The sequence below is a fragment of the Gopherus flavomarginatus genome, chromosome 2 (assembly GCF_025201925.1).
Source record: "Gopherus flavomarginatus isolate rGopFla2 chromosome 2, rGopFla2.mat.asm, whole genome shotgun sequence".
Classification (NCBI taxonomy): Eukaryota; Metazoa; Chordata; order Testudines; family Testudinidae; genus Gopherus; species Gopherus flavomarginatus.
The window spans coordinates 89,954,715-89,966,867 of record NC_066618.1 but is presented as its reverse complement, the minus strand read 5'-3'; the positions used below and the strand labels follow the sequence as shown (position 1 = coordinate 89,966,867).

General features: G+C 42.2%; 1 protein-coding gene across 6 annotated transcripts in view; it reads right to left on the bottom strand.

Moving 5' to 3' along the window:
* ITPRID1 (ITPR interacting domain containing 1) overlaps window positions 1-11,621 on the bottom strand; it is a 70,461-nt gene extending 58,840 nt beyond the window's left edge. For 3 of the 6 annotated variants that reach the window (XM_050937897.1, XM_050937894.1, XM_050937892.1), the window contains exons 1-2: window positions 4,665-4,826; window positions 2,624-2,731 (exon numbers count right to left, since the gene is read on the bottom strand). The gene's annotated coding sequence lies outside the window, so the exon portion shown is untranslated. Of the gene's footprint in view, window positions 1-984; window positions 1,170-2,623; window positions 2,732-4,664; window positions 4,827-11,525 lie in introns of those variants that run through there. The other 3 variants (XM_050937893.1, XM_050937895.1, XM_050937896.1) reach the window with 3 other exon arrangements.
* Window positions 11,622-12,153: the final 532 nt, after the last annotated feature.

Below are 12,153 nucleotides of genomic sequence, written 5' to 3'. Positions count from 1 at the left end.
TAAGGTGACCTGGGTGCTTCCAAAAGAACTAGAGAGTGAAGTCCTCTATTTATGCTTCCCTATGCTGTGCTGCCAGTGTGCTCCTTCCTTTTCTTGGAGGGAGTCTAGTCCATTCAAACTCCTTTTGTCCAGATTACGGCAGGCAATGGAGAGGGACATAGTGTGGGGGAAGGGGATGGAGAGAGGGAAGACGAGAACAAAGGAAGCATTTCTCCCACACACTCACACCTTGCGCACACTCCCAGTCCTAGCACTCTGTGAGGGAAGTAAATAAAACATTCCTTACAGCAAAAAAACATTTGGCTGTTTCCAAGTGAAGATAATCCGGAGTAATCACACTGGGTACAGAGTGACCTCCTTCTCTCCCTCCTTGGAAACATAGCACTGTCTAGGGGGATACATGTGAGGTCTTCTCTATGTGAACAGTTTTGGCCAACATATTGCAAGGAGACAAGGGTGAAGGACAGAGCTATGACTTTCCATCTCTGCTTACCTGCAAGGCAGGGGAGGAGGGAGAGGCAGAGAAGCGGGCATACAGTGCCCCCTTAGCCCTATGCCTACAGGCCCAACCTCTGTAGAGGCTGTGCCAGCATATAAGGCAGGGAGATCTAACTTCTCCTTACACTCATGCAAGGCTACACAGCCTTCCTCGCTCTTGAGCCCATGGTGAAGATATGGGACTACAGGAACTACTGTCTGCAAGGAAGTGGAATCTTATGCTTGTCAGGAAAAAAAAATGCTTGGAAAGTGAGACACACAAAGGATGTAAATCCACACCTTTTACAATAGCAAAGAGTCCTGTGGCATCTTATAGACTAACAGAAGTATTGGAGCATGAGCTTTCGTGGGTGAATACCCACTTTGTCGGATGCATGTATTCACTCACGAAAGCTCATGCTCCAATACTTCTGTTAGTCTATAAGGTGCCACAGGACTCTTTGCTGCTTTTACAGATCCAGACTAACATGGCAACCCCTCTGATACCTTTTACAATGTGGAGAGGAGATCTCTTTTTTTTCATCATTTCCAGCAGAAACAGAAGGTGAGATGCTGTGACACAGAATGTCTGAGGGTGAAGGACAAAAATTCAGATATAGCTTAGTTCAATGTGCCTAGTTTCAAGTTTTATATCCAGGGCCCTGATTCTCCTGCACCTTGTATAGTCCTTTTTACCTGGGCAAAATGGGTGTAAAATACTACCAAATCCAAACTGGAGTGTATTGTACCCATTTTGCCCTGATGTAAATGACTACACAAGCTGCAGGGCAATAGAGAATCAAGCCTTATATCTGGAGATGTATATAGGTAACTCCCATTAGCCTTAATTATTCTTAGCAACATTAACTTCTTTTCCATGGATAGTGGGAGAGCTCCTTTTGATTTCCTATTAATTATAATACATAATAATTAATCTGATAAGGTACATCTTTTCAGACAAGAGAGTCCTCTTGATCACAGTTTGGGTGCCAGAGCCACTCATCATCTGTGTGTTTTAATTTAATTGATCTCCAGAAGTAAATTTAGCTCTGCAAATCTGTCGATGAAATGAATGACTGGCTAGTTTCCATGTTCTGTGTATTTTGTTCATTTGATAAACACATTGGGAACATCTTGGAGACTCTGTTCACAAGGAAGGCAACAAGGTAGAAGTTAAAGACTCTTGTGAATGAGCTATGTACACAGGTTCTTAACTACACAAAGTAAACAAATAAATACATCTGAAATAATGTGCAGACAATTTATGGCAAGTTTTCAGGATGATCAATCTCACTTAAAGTTGCCAGCACTTAGCAACCCCATTTTCCTTGCCACTGACAATATTTAAATTATTATTTCACAAAAAAAAAAAAAGTTACTCTGGAACTCCTTTCATTCATCATGGTGTGCAATACGTATACATTGACAAACATTTAAAGGAATTAGATAAATGCTTGCCAGGTATGAAAACTAGAAATTAGTTGAGAAACAGAGACTAATTATTAATGTAAAGATCTTCAAATGGAAAAGTAATGTGCCGGAAGGGTCAGTCTCTGGAATGGATATCATTTAATGTTTTATTAACCATCCAGATAAAGGATAGAATTCAACAATCATCAAATCAACTGATAACAGTAAAATAGAGGGGTTTGCATAAAACACAGGAAGACAGAAACTACCGGACAAGAGCAACACAGTGGCTTGCACATAATGAAAATCAGTACTGATAAATGGAAAGCTAAGCTCCTAGGAAAGTAACATACATCACACAGATAACAGATTAGAAGTCAGCAGCAAGTCACAGACGCTCCAGTTCAGCTAAGCACTTAAGGACAGGCTTAACTTTAAACACATTAGTAATTCCATCTCCATTCAGCAAAGCAGTTGAGCATATTCTTGGGCCTAGAATGGTTTATGCATTATAGGAGCAAACTAAACATACTGTTGCAATCCAACACCATTGTGGGAAAAGCCAATGCTATTTTCAGAGATATGTGTTGGGATCACAGAACAAGTTATGTATCCTGGGATGTGTAAGTGGAATACTACATATAGTTCTAAACTGATCATCTCCATTTAGGAAGGATTTAAATAAAAAAAGAGAGAGAGGAAACCCCCCCACAAAGATGGCCTTTGCCATTATTACTTGGAAAGTATTTATAGAATAGAATCATGTTCATCATCTTTAGTCTTCTCTCTTCTCTATATTCCAATATATAGCTCCATCAGATGAATGCAGCACAATATACGTAACCTAGCAAAAAAAGAAAGAAGACACAGGATGCACAATGTCAGGAGTAGAAGGGAAATGACATAGGTTGTAGCATGCACTTTCCTCTACCAAAGCCCTGCCAACTCCAGGGAGGTGAGCACCAGCAGTGACTAGTCCCAGAAGGGTGGAGGGTAAAAAAAGATTATTTGCACCCCCTTTCCCCTCCCCACCCCCAGGCACCTGTGCAGAACTGGTCACAATCTAGCCCTAGAGACGGGATCACACTGGAATCTCAAATTCAAGTCTCTTTCTGCCAAATTTGAATTGGAAGAGGGTTTCAGCTTCAAATTTCTGGATTTGAGCCCACAATTACAGTTTTGGTTCATATCTAAAACTGGAAGGGACTAATTTTCTGGAACCTATTTCCTGGTTGGAGGCGGACCAAGATGATAGAAATCTTATGACAACAGCCAATCTACGTACACAGTGGAACAATTTTAGAAGGAGAGGCTAAGGGAGCTCCATATCAGAATATCCCTGAGGGGTGGCAGATCCTTGTTCCAATCCATTCTCTCCCTCTGGCAGAGGGGGTATTTGAATCTGGGATCTCCCACATCCCATGTGAGTACCCTAATCACTGGGCTAAAAATTATGAGGGATGACTCCTCCATGTTTCCCCCAACCTCCAGGCCATTTTGTGTAAGCTTGCCTTCAGGCACCTGATCCAGTAAGTGAGCTTAGAGCACAGTGATCAGGTCCGTCCCACAAGTGAGTTAGGCATAGGAACACCTGTCTTCTCCCAGTGTGTGCATCATGCTGGGATTTAGGTGTCTGGATACCTGGTGTGGTCTGCAGTGCACACGCTCAGAGGCAGAAAAGTAGGTGTCTAAGGACTGTTTACTACAAAAATTTAGGCTCAGTAATTTTAGATGCCTACAAGATTCAGGGGCAGCTGAGCAGGAGCTATGAGATTCCCAGTGGGGGCCTGATTCTGTGATTTAGGCACCTAAAGCGGCAGTAAGGTAATATGTCTTTTTGTGACTCTAGTCCTCTGTGCCTCAATTTCCCCACATATACTAGACTATTTTCCAGAAACATTGTTAGGCTAAATTAATTGTTTGTTAAGTGTATTGCAATCCCTACGTGACGCTGCTGTAGAAGTGTAAAATATATACTGGGGGCTAAAATAATAATAATATGAAATAATTCTATGGTATGAAATAGAAAACTTTTTAAAAATACAGCAGTTACGCAAAATGGGGAAAAATCAAATAATGCCTTATTTTTATTATGATTTTGTAGATAAAAATCTTGGGTGAATTACAGGTCACAGTGAAGTCAATGGCAAAACTTCCATGGACTTCAGTAGGGCCAGGATTTCACTCCTGTTCTTATTAAAGTATAAGTACTAGTGCAATGTAAGATGATCAATGCAGCTCTTTGTGAATGAATTCTGTGACGGGAGCTGAATCATATCATAATGTCACATTTTAATCATAATGATTTAGCTCTTAATTGAGAAGACGGAGCATAGCAGATGATAAGAACCAACAGCACTCCCCATTCCCAAAATTTTCCATTTGAAACACAGTGTAAAACTGTACAGAGAGAAATAGTTGAATTTTAAACCTCTTTAATATTGTCATGAAAGGCAAAGTTTGAAAATTTACCACAGATCTCATAACTTGTGAAACTTGCTATCACCTGTTAACTAGAACAACTAATACAAAAGCAACAACCTCAAAGGTCTAGCAATTCATTTCATTTGACCAGTTTTCATTGCCTTCATTAATAACATTTCTTGCTCAAACAAGTACAATCTACAAGGCTGGAAAAAGCTAAAGAAATCAAGGCTACAGTTCTTTTAACTGGAACTTAAACCAGAAAAATAAAAACAAAACAGCATTTTTTCCCTTAAATTGGAAGAACAGAAGGCATTTTGTAGTATAATAAAAACAGTAAGCTGCGATCTAACCTGTATGGCTTGCTCCAGCTGTTAATAAAATGGAATTGGTGTCTGTGTGCATCTACATCTGTGCTGTGCTACTCCCTCAAAGATTGGAAAACCAAGATACAGGAACTTGTGCTCATGGGTCAGTTCCCCAGCCCCCATTAAACCAAAAAAACAAAACAACAAACAAAAAAACCAACACGAAGGGCCAAGAAAGGCTGTTTGCCAACAAGTGGTGTTTGAGTTGACAGCTAAGATGGATGATTGTTTGCTTATCTTCCCTGCCAAAGAAAAGTAGGAACAATGTCCAGTCTAGGTTCTAATGATGAGCAGACTTTAAAAAATAATAATCACAGAGCGAATGGTATGTGTGAGAGAGAAAACTGAGACAAATAAAAAAAGCAAAAACTGCTTTATTTGCCTTTATTTTTTAAAAAATGTATTCCTGTCTCTTTAACACAGTGTGACCCTTTGGCACATCCACAAGGGGAAGGATTACACTTCACTAAGGAAGTAATGCAAACTTGTCTTCATTTGGTTACCATGGATATGGTTCTCTTTGATACAAACCCTCGCATTTGCATTGCAAACAATCACAAGCAATGAAGGACACAGAACTTGATATTCAGGATGCAGAGCACCTGAACATCCATGTAAAAGCTCACAAGTAAAAAAAGCCAGACCTGTAGACCAGCCTTGGTACTTAGAATGCAAAAGCTGAAATAAAGGATGTAGGTTTCAGATTCTTAAGTAACGGGTACATTCAATCATGCTTGAGAGTCTGTAACCAGCAAATGACATTTCTACTGATACGTAGTTTTGAATTGCAGTTTCAGGTTTTTTTCCTCCAATTTAGTAGCTACTTGGCACCAAGGCTGTATAAATCATTTGATATTTTCAAAGTACTAGATTTCTGTCAATACTGGAATGGAAATGAAAAGTGGCAAAGTTGTATTTTTATTATTGTTATTTGTTATTGGAATTATCATCATGCCTAGGAGCCCTAGAGATAGACCAAGACCCCGGTGTGCAAGATGCTGTATGAGCTACAAGAATAAAATGCAAAATCCCTTAAACGGAGCTACAGGATCCAATCTGAATGCATTGTAGCAAATAGCAAAGTGAAAAACTCATTTGCCCCAAAAAGAAATGGCACATAATTGATTACTAGTAATTCTGTTTATCAACTAAAATGTAGCCATCATTATAGTCATTAAGTCCAGCACATCATTTTTATTCCATGTGATACCAGATACAAATGGTCCAATCCTGTTCCCATTGATGTAAATAGCCAAATTCCCACAGATTTCAACTGGAGCAGACCTGGGCCCCAAATTTGTCAGTCCATGTCAGTTATTACAAGAACCTATTAGGAGTTTCTCATTTCAAAGGATCTGACACAGTTTAAAAAGAAATTTTATACAGACATTTGGTTAAAAATGCTGTTTAGTCACTTGGGGTTGGATTGTGCCATCTTTGCATTGGGAACACAGCAGTCAGATTACTCCAAAGGAAGCAGAAAGCGGGGGGCCTCCCTGAGTTCCCCAGTGTATAGGGGAGCACACAAACTGCTGCATCACTAATGGCTGCAGCATGATCTCCTTTGCATGGCCAACCACCTTTGCCAATGTAGGTGGAGCGAGGAGGGCAGAGCCATGGCTGGCTAATCTCCACCCCTTCCCTGCACCATTTGACGTACTGTCTTCCCCCAGAGGAGTACATTAGGGCTGCAATTCTGCCCAAGCCTTACATGTGCCATGCAAGGCAGAGGAGGCGCCTTCCTCCCTTCCCTCTCAGATACACCATTGGAGCCACAGAAGAGCTGTGCAGAATCTAGCCCTGGGAAAAGAACAGCTGATTCAGAATGTAAAGCAAGACTATATCACAATTAATTACTCCTGAGGGCATACTGCACCAAAAAGTTTAAAATTCTGCACCAAAAAAAATAAAATTTCTGTGCACAATATTTTAAAATTCTGCAATTTTTATTTGTCAAATAAATGTGGATGCTCCAGCATGGCATTGGGGAGCACAGGCCACTGACTGCACAGAGGTTGGAGATCACTGTGCAGCTCTTCCCTGGCACATGGACTCCGCAGTGAGGCTGCACCCAACCCTGACACAGTACAAGGACCGGGTCTGTCTCAGAAACACCCCAGAGCCCTGCCCTTCTATGCTAGGTGCACCAAATGTGGGCAGGAGGGCTCAGCAAGGCAGGGTCCAAGTGTGGAGGGCTTAGTGTCCACGGATCCAGGTGTGAGTTGAGAAGGTTCTGTGTGGGCAATCTGGGTGTGGGCAGCTTAATGGGGGATCAGGGTTTGTGGGGGATCTGGATGCACAGGGGCTCATTCAGCAGTTCTGTGTGCAACAGTAATGGGACCCTGCAGGGGGGTCCAGGTGAAGGTGGTTGGGGCTCAGCCGGGGGGTCTGGGTATCGGGGGGGATAGAACTCAGCAGAGGGGTCTGGGTGTGGGGGACTCAGTGAGGGGGTCCAGATGAGGAGTGGGGCTTAGTGGGGTGAGGATCCAGGTGCAGCTGGTTGGGACTTGGAGGGGGGGATCTGGGTGGCTCATCGGGATAGTCCAGGTGCATGGAGCGTGGGGCTCATGAGTGAGTTCTGAGTGTGAGGGCATGAGGCTCAGCGGGAGGGTCTGTGTATGAGTGGGTCTGGATGCACGGGGTTGGGTCATGGGGGAGCAGCACCCTGTACAGGGATCCCTACCCCTGCAGCTGAGGAGTGATGGATGCAGAAAACTTCCTGAAACTGGGGGAGAAATCTGGAGGTGGGTCTGACCCAGCCCTAGATGCTGTGCAGGGGAAGAGGGAGTCCCTTCCTCCCCAGACCAGCTGGGATTCGCAGCTGAGCCCAGCGCAGGGTAGGGGTCATTAGCCAGGTCTTCCCCAGTCCCGTCCTCTGCCCCACAGTGACTTACCTCTCCGCTGGCTGCCCTGGGTACCTGAAACATACTGCTGGGGAGGGTCACATGACCACTGTTGTGGCTTTCCTTTGCTTCCCCATCAGAAAGTCATTTTTCTTTGGGGAAGCAAAGAAATCTGCAGGGGACATAAATTCTGTGCATGCACAGTGGCGCAGAATTCCCCCAGGAGTAACAATTTAGGACAGATAAGGAGGACTTTTGTGTGCATGTGAAACTCCAGGGGAGATTCAAGGAGGTAAAATGTAATTACCAGACTTGGAAATTGACCAGGACATGAGGCTTAGACATCCTGACTTGAATAAAAAGTGTCATCAGATCTTCAGTGAGCAGAAGAGGTCAGGATTCCAGTTGATGAATATGCCAAGAGAGAATAGGACCCCTAATGCCATCCTAGGACATCAATTCCATACTGACTTGGGGCAGAGTGCCACTTACTGCATGGTGTTCTGTCTGGGAAGCCTAGCCCTCAAATGCACAGTCCCCAGTACCATAACTGAATCCAGATCACCACTATCTGCAACAAGTGGGTTTTCTCATCCAGCCCAGCAAGTCTGCTGAGATTTGACATGGAAAAAGCTAGAAAGGGGAGAGGAGAGAATTGCTTGATATATAAAGAGTGGGTCTGATTCTCCTCTCACCAGGAACCAGTTTTACACTAGTGTAGCTCCAGTGACTTCCGGGGATTTGCTCCCTGTTTATATTGGTGCAAGTGAGAGGAGAATCAGACCCTATATGTTTCTTCCTCCTCCTCCTCATCCAGATGTGTTTTGCTCTTCATTCTTCTCTAAACCTGGGAGCTGGCACCAAGCCAAGCCCAGCATGTGTTTTTGAAACTATAGTTCCAGAAACCTAAAGTCAACTGCTATTGTATTACTGAGAAAATACAGCAAGAAAATAAAGAGCAGGAAGCTTTGCGAAAGGGTTGGGGTTTTATTGTTTGTTTTTTAGCTGATCTCTTACTTTACATTGTGGGCCCAGTTCTCAGATGTGAGGATCTACTTGATTGCTGAAACATTCACTTTAGGGCCTGATCCAGCGAGGTGTTGAATGTCCCTCATGAGATGCTCAGTGCCATTTTCAAGAGGTGCTTGGCACCTTACAGGACCAAGACTTTCTGATACCCCAGTGCCCATTTTAGGCACCTCCCACGGCCTTAGTGATAACTTCCCCTCATTAGGATTTTCCCTCTGCCAGGCCCTTAGGTGAGCACACAGTGTGGGGAAGAATGGGGGAAAGAATGGACCCAAAGACCCTTCCTTCACCCTTGCATGGCCTGAGTAAAGCACAATTAGACACCGCATTCAGGGTAGTGACTCTGTTGCTACTCTTCCAGGGCACACAGCACTGCAAAGAGGACATGGCCCTCCTTTCCCTTCACACTGGCCCATAAATCAGGACAAGACAGCAGAGGAAGGCAGGCTGGACTCTATAAAGGGGTACAGCAGGAGGACAAGAGCTCCCCCTGCCTACGAAGGAGTTCCCTATTACACAATGCTTCCCCGTTCTCCCCCAATGCAGTGCAGCAGAGCTTTCACCCCCAATGCACAGCTGGGCCTAGCCGGCATGTCTAGTCTGTTTTTTTCAGCATTCCAGGTATCCCCTCTAGCAAGGACAGGGAAATATAGCAAATACTGAGGCAAACTTTTCAATATAGCGCAGGCAAAATTGGCAAGTGTTGACTGTCATCTGCAAAGGCAGAACCTGGCCCTCTAACATACGTGCTTGAAAATTTATTGGGCTCATACTTCCAACTTTTCAGTTCCAATACTCCAGTCCCACAAGCAGAGTCCTTTCCTTCCTCCCCATTTTCCATTACTATGAAATTAATTTTGAAATGCTCCCACAGGCATCTTTTTTGGTTCTGGTTTTTTTGAATGGCAAATTTACTAGATGGTAACACAAACTTTTAAAACTCTAGTAGCATGGCAAATTAGTTAAATGAAATCGTCACTCTGAGTGGATAATCCATTGACAGAGGTGCTACCCCAACACCTCTGAAAAAACTTTAGTCTAGATCCACCACTCAATAGATCAGTTCCCCGAGTGTATTCAGAGATATAGCCACTTACTTGAGTTAGAAAAAAATGTTTGGGTTATTTTTAATTCTGTTAGTCCTGCAGAGGCATAACTTCTATGGGAAAGGCTATTCTAGTCTCCCTGAAATCGACGCACTTGCTAAATTCTATATGCAGAGAGCCGTGTTCCCAGCTGGCATAAATCTCTGTAGTTTCAATGACTTCATTGGAGCTAAACACATTTACACCAGCTGAAGATCTGGCCTGTTATTTTTATTTTTATTCCTGCCAGAGTCAGAAAGAACACAATTTGACTCTCAGAGCCCAAGCTAAATTCACAGAACTGAAAAATAAGATTTAATCCAGAGATAAACGTAGAACCCTGCAATGTCATTTCTATAAGGCTGCTTTTCAAAGTAGAATTTAACCTTACAATATTTTTGCACTCATTAATATTTATAATAATAAATTTTTGGAAAGTATTCTATTTCCTTGCCAACATCTGTTCCCACTGGCCCATTGCAGGCAAACGCTGGCTTATATTTCCAGCATTGGCTATGTGACTATAACTATTTTTGATTGGTGTCCAAAATGAATAAGGCAGGATATGTACGCTCAGTTTCTGCCATCCTTATTTATATTGGCAGAAATATGATGATCTTTCTCATGCACCCCAGTCCACAAGCAGCTCCACTAGCTTTAATGAGAGTATGTGGAACAAGATACTTTTCAGTCTAAGTAAGTCGATCAGAAGTCAGATAACCTTATCTGAATAAGGACTAATTATTCAGTCCTTGTACTAATCCCCCTACTCCATGTGAGTAAGAGTGGCAGAATCAGATGTTAAATACCACAGTTATGTGGTAGATTTGTTTTTGTGAATATTTAACAAGCACCTTCCCTCTTCCCCTCGGGTCAAACTTCTGCTCATCTTACACATGCAAAAAGTCCTTTTGAGTTTAAGTGAAGAAGTAGATAGGATTTTTCCCTAAAATCATTCCCAGTTTATCTGAGAGATTTGTCTGGGGATATAAAATATGTCATCTCTTACACTTCATAATAATCACAAGCTACAGAAATGATTACAGTGTAACTGAAATTACAGGTGGAAAAGGTGTCCTAAACTGCTCCCCCCCCCACATTCCCAGTTTATCTAAGAGATTACAGGCCTGATCCAAAGCGATCTGAAATCAATGGAAAGCTGCCCATTGCTGTAAATTTCACTGCATCAGGCCCCATGCGTGCTAATGACTCTATAGAATTCTGCTGTCTGTGAATTTATATTGCAAATTCTTAGGGCAAGGATTTTATTCTGTTTTGATATGTATAGTCTAATCAACTTTGCTTACATCTTCCATATTATGGGCATCCCTCATTCAGTCAAAGGTCCATTGATGTCAGTGAGAATTTACTTGAGTGAGGACTGAATGGAAACTGAGAAAAAATAGTACAATAGACAGGTTTGATTTAGGATTTGACCTTATATATAAAAAAGTAATAATGCATTGCTGGAGAGTCAAAAAATCTTGTGTTTGATTACTAGCATCACTAGTTAATCACGAAGTGATGTAGTTTTCTCAGTCAAAGAGATCTGAGATAGAAACAACAATAAATTTCCCATAGACAACTAATTGACAGCATGTGAGATCCCTAGTGAGTCAGTTGCACCATTCATACTGCACTAAATGCATAACACACTTTAGTGTATAAAGGATTTGGTCCTTCAAAAAGTATTTTCCTTGGCATCACCCTTCTGCCTGCTGTGGGATATCTATAATATATTTGTAAGACAAACATAGCTTTAATAAAGGTTAGGGGAAAGTAGTAAAACATTACTGTGAGGCTCACTCATTTTTATAGCCCTATACCAGAAGGTTATAATAGTTAAATAATATATATACACAGAGAGAGAGAGAGAGAAATAGCCTTACCTATGTAAATATGAAATCCAGAAACCACTTTCTAAAGCTCATCCAGAAGCAGCAAACTAACAGATGAAGCTCTCCAGTGGCATTACCCATTTTAGCTCAAAGGCTTTCACGCTTTAAAAATCTTTGACGCAGCTTTAACAGTTCCTAATGGAAGAAAGGAGAAAGGACAAATATTTGCCTAATCTATGTTGACATTTTCATAATCCCCACCCATTCATTCTAAAGAGAAACCTGTTTTGCAGATACACCTTATCTGCTCCCACTGTCACACAAGTGTTCTCAGGAAGGGATGGTGTGTTCAGTGAGCTAATTAAACTGTTCAACATGCAAACTGGAGAGGGAAAAAAAAAAAAAAAAAAATCCACCTGTTGTGACCTATCAATCCCTGTTCAGAATTGCCTTGGGCAGGGGGGCAGATTGAAAACAAGGAGGAATACAGGAGGTGGTGTGCCCAGAGGGTGCCTTCTGTGAGTGGGTTCTCCCAGGTGATGATGACAAGATTTTGTATAAAAGCACTGGAATAAAGGAAGGAAAAAGTAAAAAGCTCTTTTGCAGATTTTTAAAAACCCATTCTTATATCCAGCTAGACCCTGGCAGTGTCTTCCAGTGAATCTACCTCTTGGCCTTT